This window comes from Muntiacus reevesi, chromosome 3, assembly GCF_963930625.1.
Source record: "Muntiacus reevesi chromosome 3, mMunRee1.1, whole genome shotgun sequence".
NCBI classification, from domain to species: domain Eukaryota; kingdom Metazoa; phylum Chordata; class Mammalia; order Artiodactyla; family Cervidae; genus Muntiacus; species Muntiacus reevesi.
This window is the reverse complement of record NC_089251.1, coordinates 47,198,879-47,212,411: the sequence shown is the minus strand read 5'-3', so window position 1 is coordinate 47,212,411 and position 13,533 is coordinate 47,198,879. Positions and strand designations below refer to the sequence as shown.

At 39.4% G+C, this 13,533-nt stretch overlaps 1 pseudogene; it reads right to left on the bottom strand.

The window, feature by feature from the left end:
* Positions 1-6,419: 6,419 nt before the first annotated feature.
* LOC136163978 (etoposide-induced protein 2.4 homolog pseudogene) lies at positions 6,420-7,335 on the bottom strand (annotated as a pseudogene).
* Positions 7,336-13,533: the final 6,198 nt, after the last annotated feature.

Sequence of the window (13,533 nt, the reverse complement as noted above, 5' to 3'; positions counted from 1 at the left end):
CTTGACATTTTCTTCAAATTTTAACATTTGAGAGTCAAATATATTTGAATGTTTGTATGTATGTATTAAACCTGGCTTTATCAAAGATATTGTATGTAAATATTTAACATGACAGTGAAAATTTTGTTCTCCTTTGTATGCTATAATATTTAAAATCAAGTTGATGTTGATAAACAACATGATTTTTTGTTATGTCTCGATTTTGCTTTATTTTTCTGTTTCACCAATACTAGTTGATGATTCCTTGCACTACGGAACAAAAGAGAGAGAGAACAAACTGGGAATATTAATTAATGCATGTTTTGTAAATTGAATTTTATGTTATGGTACCATTTTTGCATTTTATGACTAACTAGGTTTTCCTCATTTTATTTATTTTCACATAAGTAGAAAATTCTCCCCCAAAAATGAAGAGGTATATTTATGGGTTGAATTATGTCTTCCACTGGGGGGGGGGGGGAGGGGTTGTGATCTTAATTCCAGGTATCTCAGAATGTCATCTTATCTAGCTCAGTTCAGTTCAGTTCAGTTGCTCAGTCATGTCCAGCTATTTGCGACCCCATGAATCACAGCACGCCAGGTCTCCCTGTCCATCACCAATTCCCGGAGTTAACTTAAACTCATGCGCATCGAGTCGGTGATGCCATCCAGCCATCTCATCCTCTGTTGTCCCCTTCTCTTCCTGCCCCCAATCCCTCCCAGCATCAGGGTCTTTTCAAATGAGTCAACCCTTCGCATGAGGTGGCCAAAGTACTGGAGTTTCAGCTTGAGCATCAGTCCGTCCAATGAACACCCAAGACTGGTCTCCTTTAGGATGGACTGGTTGGATCTCCTTGTAGTCCAAGGGATTCTCAAGTGTCTTCTCCAACACCACAGTTCAAAAGCTCATTCTTTGATGCTCAGCTTTCTTCACAGTCCAACTCTCACATCCATACATGACCACTGGAAAAACCATAGCCTTGACGAGATGGACCTTTGTTGGCAAAGTAATGTCTCTGCTTTGTAATATGTTATCTAGGTTGGTCATAACTTTCCTTCCAAGGAGTAAGCGTCTTTTAATTTCATGGCTGCAGTCACCATCTGCAGGGATTTTGGAGCCCAAAAAAACAAAGTCTAACACTGTTCCCACTGTCTCCCCATCTATTTTCCATGAGGTGATGGGACCAGATACCATGATGTTAGTTTTCTGAATGTTAAGCTTTAAGCCATCTTTTTCACTCTCCTCTTTCACTTTCATTAAGAGGCTCGTTAGTTCCTCTTCACTCTGCCATAAGGGTGGTGTCATCCGCATTTCTGAGGTTATTGATATTTCTCCTGGCAATCTTGATTCCAGCTTGTGCTTCCTCCAGCCCAGCGTTTCTCATGATGTACTCTGCATATAAGTTAAATAAGTAGGGTGACAATATGCAGCCTTGACATACTCCTTTTCCTATTTGGAACCAATCTGTTGTTCCATGTCCAGTTCTAACTCTTGCTTCCTTATCTGCATACAGGTTTCTCAAGAGGCAGGTCAGGTGGTCTGTTATTCCCATCTCTTTCAGAATTTTCCACAGTTTATTGTGATCCACACAGTCGAAGGCTTTGGTGTAGTCAATAAAGCAGAAATAGATGTTTTTCTGGAACTCTCTTGCTTTTTCAAAGATTCAGTGGATATTGGCAATTTGATCTCTGGTTCTTCTAGCTTTTCTAAAAGCAGCTTGAACATCTGGAAGTTCTCGGTTCACGTATTGCTGAAGCCTGACTTGGAGAATTTTGAGCATTACTTTACTAGTGTGTGAAATGAGTGCAATTGTGCAGTAGTTTGAGCATTCTTTGGCATTGCCTTTCTTAGAGATTGGAATGAAAACTGACCTTTTCCAGTCCTGTGGCCATTGCTGAGTTTTCCAAATTTGCTGGTATACTGAGTGCAGCACTTTCACAGCATCATCTTTCAGGATTTGAAATAGCTCAACTGGAATTCCATTGCCTCTACTAGCTTTGTTCATAGTGATGCTTTCTAAGGCACACTTGACTTCACATTCCAGGATGTCTGGCTCTAGATAAGTGATCTGGGTCACTCATTGTGATTATCTGGGTCATGAAGATCTTTTTTGTACAGTTTTTCTGTGTATTCTTGCCACCTCTTCTTAATATCTTCTGTTTCTGTTTGGTCCATACCATTTCTGTCCTTTATCAAACCCATCTTTGCCTGAAATGTTCCCTTGATATCTCTAATTTTCTGGAAGAGATTTCTAGTCTTTCCCATTCTGTTGTCTTTCTCTATTTCTTTGCACTGATCACTGAGGAAGGCTTTCTCATCTCTCCTGGCTATTCTTTGGAACTCTGCATTCAAATGGGTATATCTTTCCTTTCTCCTTTGCTTTTCACTTCTCGTCTTTTTACAGCTATTTGTAAGGTCTCCTCAAACAACCATTTTTGCCTTTTTGAATCTTTTCCAAGGGGTCTTCCAGACAGGTCTTTATCCCTGTCTCCTGTACAATGTCACGAACCTCCATTCGTAGTTCATCAGGCTCTCTGTCTATCAGATCTAGTCCTTAAGTCTATCTCTCACTTCCACTGTATAGTCATAAGGGATTTGATTTAGGTCGTACCTGAATGGTCTAGTGGTTATCCCCACTTTCTTCACTTTAAGTCTGCATTTGATAATAAGGAGTTCATGATTTGAGCCACAGTCAGCTCCTGGTCTTGTTTTTGCTGACTGTATAGAGCTTCTCCATCTTTGGTTGCAAAGAATATAATCAATCTGATTTCGGTGTTGACCAGCTGGTGATGTCCATATTCAGAGTCTTCTCTTGTGTTGTTGGAAGAGGGTGTTTACTATGACCAGTGCGTTCTCTTGGCAAAGCTCTATTAGCCTTTGCCCTGCTTCAACCTGTACTTCAACGTCAAATTTGCCTGTTACTCCAGGTGTTTCTTGACTTCCTACTTTTGCATTCTAGTCCCCTATAATGAAAAGGACATCTTTTTTGTGTGTTAGTTCTAAAAGGTTTTGTAGGTCTTCATAGAACCATTCAACTTCAGTTTCTTCAGCGTTACTGGTTGGGGTATAGTCTTGGACTACCGTGATATTGAATGGTTTGCCTTGGAAATGAACAGAGATCATTCTGTTGTTTTTGAGACTGCATCCAAGTACTGCATTTTGGACTCTATTGTTGACCATGTTGGCAACTCCATTTCTTCTAAGGGATTCCTGCCCACAGTAGTAGATATAATGGTCATCTGAGTTAAATTCACCCATTCCAGTCCATTTTAGTTGGCTGATTCCTGAGAATGTCGACATTCACTCTTGCCATCTCTTGTTTGAGCACTTCCAATTTGCCTTGATTCATGGACCTAAAATTCCAGGTTCCTATGCAATATTGCTCTTTACAGCATCAGACCTTGCCTCTATCACCAGTCACATCCACAACTGGATATTGTTTTTGCTTTGGCTTATCTAGAGGTAGGGTCTTTATAGCAGTAATTAACTCAGGATTAGATCAGTATGCTACTGCTGCTAAGTCACTTCAGTCTTGTCCGACTCTGTGGGACCCCATCCCTGGGATTCTCCAGGCAAGAACACAGGGGTGGGTTGCCATTTCCTTCTCCAATGCATAAAAGTGAAAAGTGGAAGTGAAGTCGCTCAGTCATGTCCGACTCTTAGCGACCCCATGGACTGCAGCCTACCAGGCTCCTCCATCCATGGGATTTTCCAGGCAAGAGTACTTGAGTGGGGTGCCATTGCCTTAGTGGGCCTGAATCCTTTATGACTGGTTTCCTTATGAAAAGTGTGATTTCGGACACAGAGGCATACAGAGAAGGAAAATAACATGAATACACAGGAGAAATATCATCTATAAGGCAAGGAATGCTTGAGGCTACCACAAAGTAAAGAAGAGGCATGGAATAGGTTTCTTCTCTTGCAGCTCTCTGAGAGAAAAAAACACTGCTGACATTTTGATTTTGAGATCCTAGTCTCTAGCACTATGTGACAGACTTTTGTTGTTTAAGCTACCTAGTTTGTGGTACTCAATTACAATACCCCCAAGAAACTAATAAAAGATATTTGTCTAAGGTCATTGTTGAGATGATGTATTTAGGATCTGGATACTATATAGATCATCCTAGGGAATTACCTACCCAGTGTCATTGTTATTGAGAAACTTAGGAGATGGTGATTACTTTAAGAGATTAGTATTACATAGGAATTCTCTGCCCTGGAGTAAATACAAAAAGCAATGACTATTTACTTTCTGCAGGGAGTTTTCTTAGTTGAGAAAAAAGTATAAAATAGGAAAAAAAAACTGAAGGAAGACAGAAATAAGATTATGTAATAGTGAGATTCTCTACAGAATGAATTCTAAGAAAACTTCATATTTCTGTACACTAGTTGACAAATCTTGTGTAATTCTCACTCCTTGAATGTGAGGAAGATTTGTAAATATGAATTTTACTCCCTTAATTATGTTACTTTACTTGGCAAAAATTAGGAAAGGAGTAAGTCAAGGCTGTATATGGTCACCCTGCTTATTTAACTTATATGCAGAGTACATCATGCAAAATGCCAAGATGGATGAATTACAAGCTGGAATCAATACTGGTGGCAGAAATATAACAAATTTCAGATACACAGATGATCACTCTAATGGCAGAAAGTGAAGATGAACTAAAAAACCTCTTGATGAGAGTAAAAGAGAAGAGTGAAAAACAGGCTTAAAACTCAACATTCAAAAAACGAAGATCATGGCATCTGGTCTCATTACTTCATGGCAAATTTTTTTTGGGGAAAGTGGACACAGTGACAGATCTTATTTTCTTGTGCTCCAAAATCACTGTGGATGGTGACTGCAGCCATAAAATTAAAAGATGCTTGCTCCTTGGAAAAAAATCTATGACAAAACTAAGCAGCATGGTAAAAAACCGAGGCATCACTTTGCAGACAAAGGTTCACATAGGCAAAGCTATGATTTTTCAGTAGTCAGGTACGGATGTGAGAGTTGCACATAAAGAAGGCTGAGTGCTGTAGAAGTGATGATTTCAAGCTGTGGTGCTAAAGAAGACTCTTGAGAGTCCCTTGGGCTGCAAGGAGATCAAACCAGTCCATCCTAAAGGAAATCAATCCTGAATATTCATTGGAAGGACTGATGCTATATCTGAAGCTCCAATACTTCAGCCACCTGACTCACTGGGGAAAAACCCTGATGCTCGGAAAGGTAGAGGGCAGGAGGGAAAAGGGCTGACAGAAGATGACATGGTTGGCTGGCATCACCAACTCAATTGACATGAGTCTGAGCAAACTCAGGGAGATAGTAAAGGACAGGGAACCCTAGTGTTCTGTAGTCCATGGAGTTGCAAAGAGTCAGACACAATTTAGTGACTGAACAACAACAACATATGGCAAAAAAGATTTTGGAAATGTAATTAAAATTACATTTGCTTATATTTGCAGCAAAGAATCCACCTGCAATGTAGGAGACCTACGTTCAATCCCTGGGCCAGGAAGATCCCCTGAAGAAGAACATAGCTACTCATTCCAGTATTCTAGGCTGGAAAATTCCATGGACAGAGGATCCTGGTGGGCCTCAGTCCATGGGGTTGCAAAGAGTCAGACACAACTGAGAGACTAACACTTTCACTCTTCACTTTTACAGTTGGAGGATCTTTATATGTACAACTGGGAGTGGGGGGAAACTCTTTTTCTCTTTTGAGGCGAAGAAGGAAAATCACTCCTCAAAACCCAGCAGATCTGACTGTGAGATCTTTAATCTTGTGCAATCTCCTCAGTCTCTCTTTTTTTTTTTTTCTTTTTCTTGTTTTTGCAGTGGAGCAAGAAATCAAAATCTAACCCAAGTTACAGAAAACAAGACAGTGATGGCTATAAAGGGAGCGATCTGAAACAGCAGTCTCTTTTACCTCCCACATCCAATATATGTGCTTCACAGAAGACAAAAATAACAGGTCCACAGAATACAACGGCTAGAATTACAAAAATCCGTTCATCCAAGGGTGGGTGAAGGTAGGAAAGACAAGTGAGAGGTTAAATGGTACAGGGAGAAAAAGTCCTGAAGTCAGTCCAGGTGTGGGGCTGGCAGATGCTAGAAAAGAACTGCAGAAAAATTTGTGGTCCTTTCACTTTTCCCTGGTGTTTAAAATCCATGCAGGAAGATTCTGCCTTACCTGCACCAGAGACAAAAATCCTCATTCCTCAGAGAGAAGCGAATGTACACAGGGCCCTTGGCACAGTGGGTCCTGCCTTTCCTGGTTGGGGAGGTGAACAAGATAAAGAACTGCCATGGAGTCCTTCCGATCCCACCCATCTCCACTGGCTGGCAGACGACTCCAGGGACCAGCAGTAGCTTCAGTTTGCAGGAGATGAGTGAGGTGAGGGGAACTTCTCTACAGAAGTGGAGCTACTGAGGGCAGACTGCAGGTAGACCATCTTATGGCGGACTCTGTTGCTTAAGAAAACACCAGGAAGAAGAGGTGCAATTGGAAAAGATATGCTTTTCAGAGATCTTTGCTTCATGGGTGCTGATAATGAAAAAAGGAAAGAGGATAGACCAGAGGCATCCATTGACTGTGTAAGAGGACTTCATCGCTGTGAGAAAACCAAGGGCAAACTGAATCCAAATTAGTAAAGCCAATCTCTGTTTGACAGTCACTGGTGCATTTCGGTTCCTTTATTGAATCAATGATATTCAAAGCAGTGTAGTGAGAACAGAAGAGATATATACAGGAGGCCAACCAGCTAACTAGCAAGATGGATGGGAAAGAGACTCACAAACATCCTCTGGAGGAGGAAGGGAGCCTGAAGCACAAGGCTGAAGAGCATATCAGCTATTATCCAGCTGATGCTAGGGGATGGGTGAGGCATCCTCTCTGATACCTCAAATGTCAGCTCAGCGATGTCCTGAAACAAAAGAGCGTTCACAGCTTTGCTAAACACAAACAGGAGTAGCACCCAAAGAACTCTGAAATTTGACGTGAGGAAGAATTCCAACTGCAAACAAACGTCCCCATGTCCTGATGCGCCACCAGTAATTTGGGCCATTACTGATTGAAGCACAAGAACAAACACTTGATAAAACAAGAGGAGACTGAACCAGAACAATGCCACTATTCTAAGTACAGCACTGAAAAATTCTACTGACAATACATGGTTCACACTCCTGCTTCCTTACTATACTCTGGACCCTCCTCTGAGCCAGGATCCTGCTTGTTCTTTTTCCACTGTTCCTCTCTCTCTTGCTGAATTCAAGCATCTAGCTTTGAGATGGTATTAATAGAAATTCCTCAGATGGAGTCTTTGATTCCCCTGGGAAGGCTCTGCAGAAAGGTTTTGACACTGTCAACCATCTCTCCACCACCCAAACTATCAACTATACAAGGGAGATAGAAGTGTCTCCAAATCTTTCATCACCAAGGACCTAGCAGGTTTGCTGCCATGGTTCCACTGGTCCAGACCCTTCTTCAGCCTTGCCTTTGGCCACCAAATTTCCATTAGACTCCTCAGTACCATTCTGCACTGATACTCTGGCTTCCGTTCAGGCCACTGTCATTTCCACTCAGCAAGTCCAGACCACATGAAGCCCCTAAAATTTTTAAAAGAGAAACAAATTAAGCCAACTGTGGAGAAAAAAAGGAATTAAAAAAATCCAAAAGAAAACAAAAGACAAAAACTGATGCGACTGACAGAAAAACAACTCACAGTTAGATAAATATTAATCAAGAGCCTCAATGACTCCACTCAGGTATACTGTCTAAACACACCAATAAAAGATAAAGATTTTCAAATTGGAAAAAAATCCACCCATATGCTATTTATAATAAATCCACTTTAATTATAAAGCTATATATGAGCGAAACTGAAATGATGGAAAAATACCAATCTAATTTTTTAAAAGCTGGAATATTTATATTAATATGGGAAGAAACAGATTTTAACACAAAAAGTACTAGGTCCAGAAGATCGTTATTCAAGGATAAAGAAATTAATTTCCAATGAACATAAAATAACACTAAAAGTGAAAGCAACTAAGAAAAAAATTCTGAAAATTGCAAAACTGAAAGAATGCAAAGCAAAATAGACAAATCCATCATGATATATGCAGTTACTTATTAGTGGATATAGGGAGCATTGAAAAGGATCCTCCCCTGTGGGCCTCTGTTCTCAGTAAGGATACAAAGAAGAATCTGAGGTCTTGCCCATGGCAAAAACAAGGTTATTGATGAAACAACTGGAAAAACAGCTCAAGGGAGAGGTGGGCCAAGCCAAGAGAGGCACTGGACCCTGGTTTATTGAAGGAAGAGCATAAAGAACACCTCAGCAGAGAGGTGGACCAAACCAAGAGTGGCTCTGGTGTCAGAATGATGAGGTATGTGGTTTTTTCAAGACAGGGCTTTTAGATGTTCATCCAGGTGGGCGTGCACTGAGAGTTTTGACTGACAATCTGCAATGCAGGAGATCCAGGTTTGATGCCTAGGTAGGGAGGATCTACTGGAGAAGGGATAGGCTACCTACTCCAGTAATCTTGGAATTCCCTTGTGGCTGAGCTGGTAAAGAATCCGCCTGCAATGCGGGAGACCTGGGTTTAATCTTGGTGTCGGGAAGATCCCCAGGAGAATAGAAAGGCTACCCACTCCAGTGAGTAGAGAATTCCATGGACTATACAGTCCATGGGGTCGCAAAGAGTCGGACACGACTGAGCGACTTTCACTTTTTCTGCAAGTTACATAACCACAGCTCTACTGTGCATGTCTTTTCCATAATTCAATCTGTTATAGTCAGATGTATGCATGTATAGAATATTTATGAACCTTTAATTGGCTCCCTGCTGTCTAAGGTCACCTGAGGACACAGCTGCGCATCAAGGGTTCACATGGGGGAGCTGGAGAAGCCCCTGTAGTTATTTGTATCCACTGTGCATCTAGGGCGCATGCGTCAGAGTTGGACCCATCTCTATGATTATTTTGTAGCATATCTGTGAGCTCTTCTGGGCCACACTGGGGCGTGTCTGGGGTGGGGTTTAGAAATCAGCTTGAATCTTTTTTGGCTAGGCCACCCTTCCTTGCTCATACCCAACTTCCTGCTTAACATTATCTTTCAGTAATTAGTAGAATAACAGAAGAACTAGTACATAAAAAATCAGTGTGATTATATATATATAAAAGCCCTGAACAACCCTAACAACATATCACTTAACATGTACAGAACACTCCACCCACAGCAGCCAAATATGCATTTTAAAATATGTTCACCTGGAACATTCACAAACAGAACATTTTTCTAAGGCATAAAACAAAGCTTAGCAAATTGAAAAAATTAAATTATATGAAGTATTTTCCCCAGATTAAAATAGATTAGACTAAATATTGATAACAGATAAATTTATGGAAAATCTCAAATATTAATTTTTTAAGTTAAAACAACACACTTCTAAATACACCATGGTTCAAAAATAAAATCACAAGAGAAATTAGAATATATTTTGAGTTGGTTGAAAATGAAGACACAACATATCTTCATTTGGCAAAGTCATTATTACTGCAAAAGTGGTAACATTTCAGGCTTATGTTTCAAAGACATGCAGGTCTTAATTCATTGATCTAAGATCCCACATTAAGAAACTGGAAAAGAGGAGCAAATTAAACTCAAGGCAAGAATAAGGAAGGGAATAGTAAATATAAGAGCAGAAACTAAAAGCACAATATAGAATATTAATTAACCAAACCTGCTTCTTTGAAAAATAATTAATGAAATTGATAAAACTCTAACCACATTAACCCAGAAAACAAAAAGCACAGATCATAAATATTAAAAAATAAAATTGAGTCTATCACTACCATGAAAAGAGTAAACAGAATTAATGAATACTAAAAACAACTCTGTGTCTGTAAATTTGATAATTTGTATAAAATAGAAAATTCTCAAAAGACAGAGTATCATATTTCACATTAAAAATAGATACATAAGTACTATATATTAAAGAAATTGAGTTTACACTTAAATTCATGTCAATAAATAAAAGTTATAGATTTGATGGAAAACTCTGCACAACCTTACAAAATATTTGTAGAGGAAACAATACTTATTCTATAAAAACTATGAACACAGAAAAGAAGGGGACAATTTTCAACTGTCCTTAACAAGGTCAGAACTTCTCAGATAATCACACTAAAGACATTACAGGGAAATAAAAATAGACAAATATCTGTCATAAACACAGATATCTATATTTTAAATTATCAGAATTTCAAAGCAAACAATATCATGACCAAGTGTAATTTATCTAGGGGATTCAAAGTTCTTTTGTTTATTGTTATTTAAATTTAAATATTTCACTAAATTTGGGAACATTTTGCCTGATATTATTTAAATACAATATTTTATTGACCTATTGTCTCTCTTCTCAGGATTCAAATCAGAGTTTCCTGCATTGCAGGTGGATTCTTTACCAACTGAGCTATCAGAGAAATTTATCTTCTTCTAGGACTTACTATCAATCATACATACATGCATGTATACATGTATGCATATATATACATATATATACATAGTATGTATATATATGTGTAATACATGTTATTAACACAATTGACAAATATTTATATTGTCAATCTTTTCATAATGCCTCATAAGGATCCCTGAACATTTTCTCAAATTTTTCAATTGCTTTTTAATCTCTTTGTTCAGGTAGGATAATTTGTGTTAATCTATCTTCAAGTTCACTAAGTCTCACTTGACCATTATACTATATACAGTATATCATTTTCATTATAGGGGACTGGAATGCAAAAGTAGGAAGTCAGGAAACACCTGAAGTAACAGGCAAATTTGGCCTTGGAGTACAGAATGAAGCAGGGAAAAGGCTAGTAGAGTTCTGCCAAGACAATGCACTGATCATAGCAAACACCCTCTTGCAACAACACAAGAGAAGACTCTATACATGGAAATCACCAGATGGTCAACACTGAAATCAGACTGATTATGTCCTCTGCAGCCAAAGATGGAGAAGCTCTACACAGTCAGCAAAAACAAGACTGGGAGCAGACTGTGATCATGAACTCCTTATTGGTAAGTTCAGACTGAAATTGAAGAAAGTGGGGAAAACCACCAGACCCTTCAGGTATGACCTAAAACAAATCCCTTATGACTAAACAGTGGAAGTAAGAAATAGGTTTAAGGGGCTAGATCTGCTAGACAGAGGGCCTGATGAACTATAGACAATGGTTCATGACACTGTACAGGAGACAAGGAGCAAGACCATCCCCAAGAAAAAGAAATGCAAAACAGAAAAATGGCTGTCTGAGGAGGCCTTACAAATAGCTGTAAAAAGAAGAGAAGTGAAAAGCAAAGGAGAAAAAGAAAGATATACCCATTTGAATGCAGAGTTCCAAAGAATAACAGGGAGAGATAAGAAAGCCTTTTTCAGTGATCAATGCAAAGAAATAGAGGGAAACAATAGAATGGGAAAGACTAGAGATCTCTTCATGAAAATTAGAGATAGCAAGGGAACATTTCTTGCAAACATGGGCTCAATAAAGGACAGAAATGGTATGGACCTAGCAGAAGCAGAAGATATTAAGAAGAGGTGGCAAGAATACACAGAATAACTGTACAAAAAAGATCTTTATGACTCAGATAATCACATTGGTGTGATCAGTCACACTCACCTAGAGCCAGACATCCTGGAATGTGAAGTCAAATGGGCCTTAGGAAGCATCACTCCACAAAACTAGTGGAGGCAATGGAATTCCAGTTGAGCTATTTCAAATTCTAAAAGATGATGCTGTGAAAGTGCTGCACTCAATATGTCAGCAAAGTTGGAAAATTCAGTAGTGGCCACAGGATTGAAAAAAGGTGAATTTTCATTCCAATCCCAAAGAAAGGTAATCCCAAAGAATGCTCAAACTACCACACAATTGCACTCATCTCACAGGCTAGTAAAATAATGCTCAAAATTCTCCAAACCAGTCTTCAGCAATATGTGAACCGTGAACTACCAGATGTTCAATCTGGTTTTAGAAAAGGCAGAGGAACCAAAGATCAAATTACCAACGTCCGCTGGATCATTGAAAAAGCAAAAGATTTCCAGAAAAACATCCATTCCTGCTTTATGGACTTTACCAAAGCCTTTGACTGTGTAGATCACAATAAACCGTGGAAAATTCTGAAAGAGATGGGAATACCAGACCACCTGGCCTGCCTCTTGAGAAACCTGTATACAGGTCAGGAAGCAACAGTTAGAACTGGAAATGACACAACAGACTGATTCCAAATAGGAAAAGGAGTACATCAAGGCTGTATATGGTCACCCTGCTTACTTAACTTATATGCAGAGTACATCATGAGAAACGCTGGGCTGGAGGAAGGACAAATTGGAATCAAGATTGCTGGGAGAAATATTAATAACGTCAGATATGCAGATGACACCACCCTTATGGCAGAAAGTGAAGAAGAACTAAAGAGCGTCTTAATGAAAGTGAAAGAGGAGAGTGGGAAATTTGGCTTAAAGCTCAACATTCAGAAAACTAAGATGGTGGCATTCGGTGCTATCACTTCATGGGAAATAGGTGGGGAAAGAGTGAAAACAGTGTCAGACTTTATTTTGGGGAGCTCCAAAATCACTGCAGATGGTGATTGCAGCCATGAAATTAAAAGATGTTTGCTCTTTGGAAGGAAAGATTTAAAAAGCAGAACATTTAAAAAAGCAGAGACATTACTTTGTCAACAAAGGTCCATCTCGTCAAGGCTATGGTTTTTCCAGTAGTCATGTATGGATGTTGGATTTGGACTACAAAGAAAGCTGAGCGCAGAATAATTGGTGCTTTTGAACTGTGTTGTTGGAGAAGACACTTGAGAGTCCCTTGGACTACAGGGAGCTCCAACCCATCCATCCTAAAGGAGATCAGTCCTGGGTGTTCATTGGAGGAACTGATGTTGAAGCTGAAACTCCAATACTTTGGCCACTGATGGGAAGAGCTGCCTCATTTGAAAAGACCCTGATGCTGGGAAAGATTGAGGGCACGAGGAGAAGGGGATGACAGAGGATGAGATGGCATCACCGACACAATGGACATGGGCTTGGGGGGACTCCGGGAGTTGGTAATGGACAGGGAGACCTGGCGTGCTGCAGTTCATGGGGTCACAAAGAGTCGGACATGACTGAGTGACTGAGCTGAACTGAACTGTTACAGTATATCCAGTGCATATTTTCACCTCAGATATTGTACGCTAGCTCTAATACTTAAATATGATTACATGTTATATAATTGTTTTACCAGCTGAGATATTCTTTTATTTATTACAATGTTCTCAAGTGTATTACTCTAAAGCTTTGAACATATTTGGTGAAAATCTTTAGGATCAACATCATCTTGTGGGAAAGCACCTTTGATCTGGAATTTCTAGCCGTGACAAACTCTTCCTTGCACTCTCCTAAAAGCACATTCTTTAACTTCTACAGTTTTATGTTCAATGATAATGAATGATGTATGAAGGGTATCTCAACAATAATATGTTGTGAACAGGTAGATATTATATATGTGTACTAT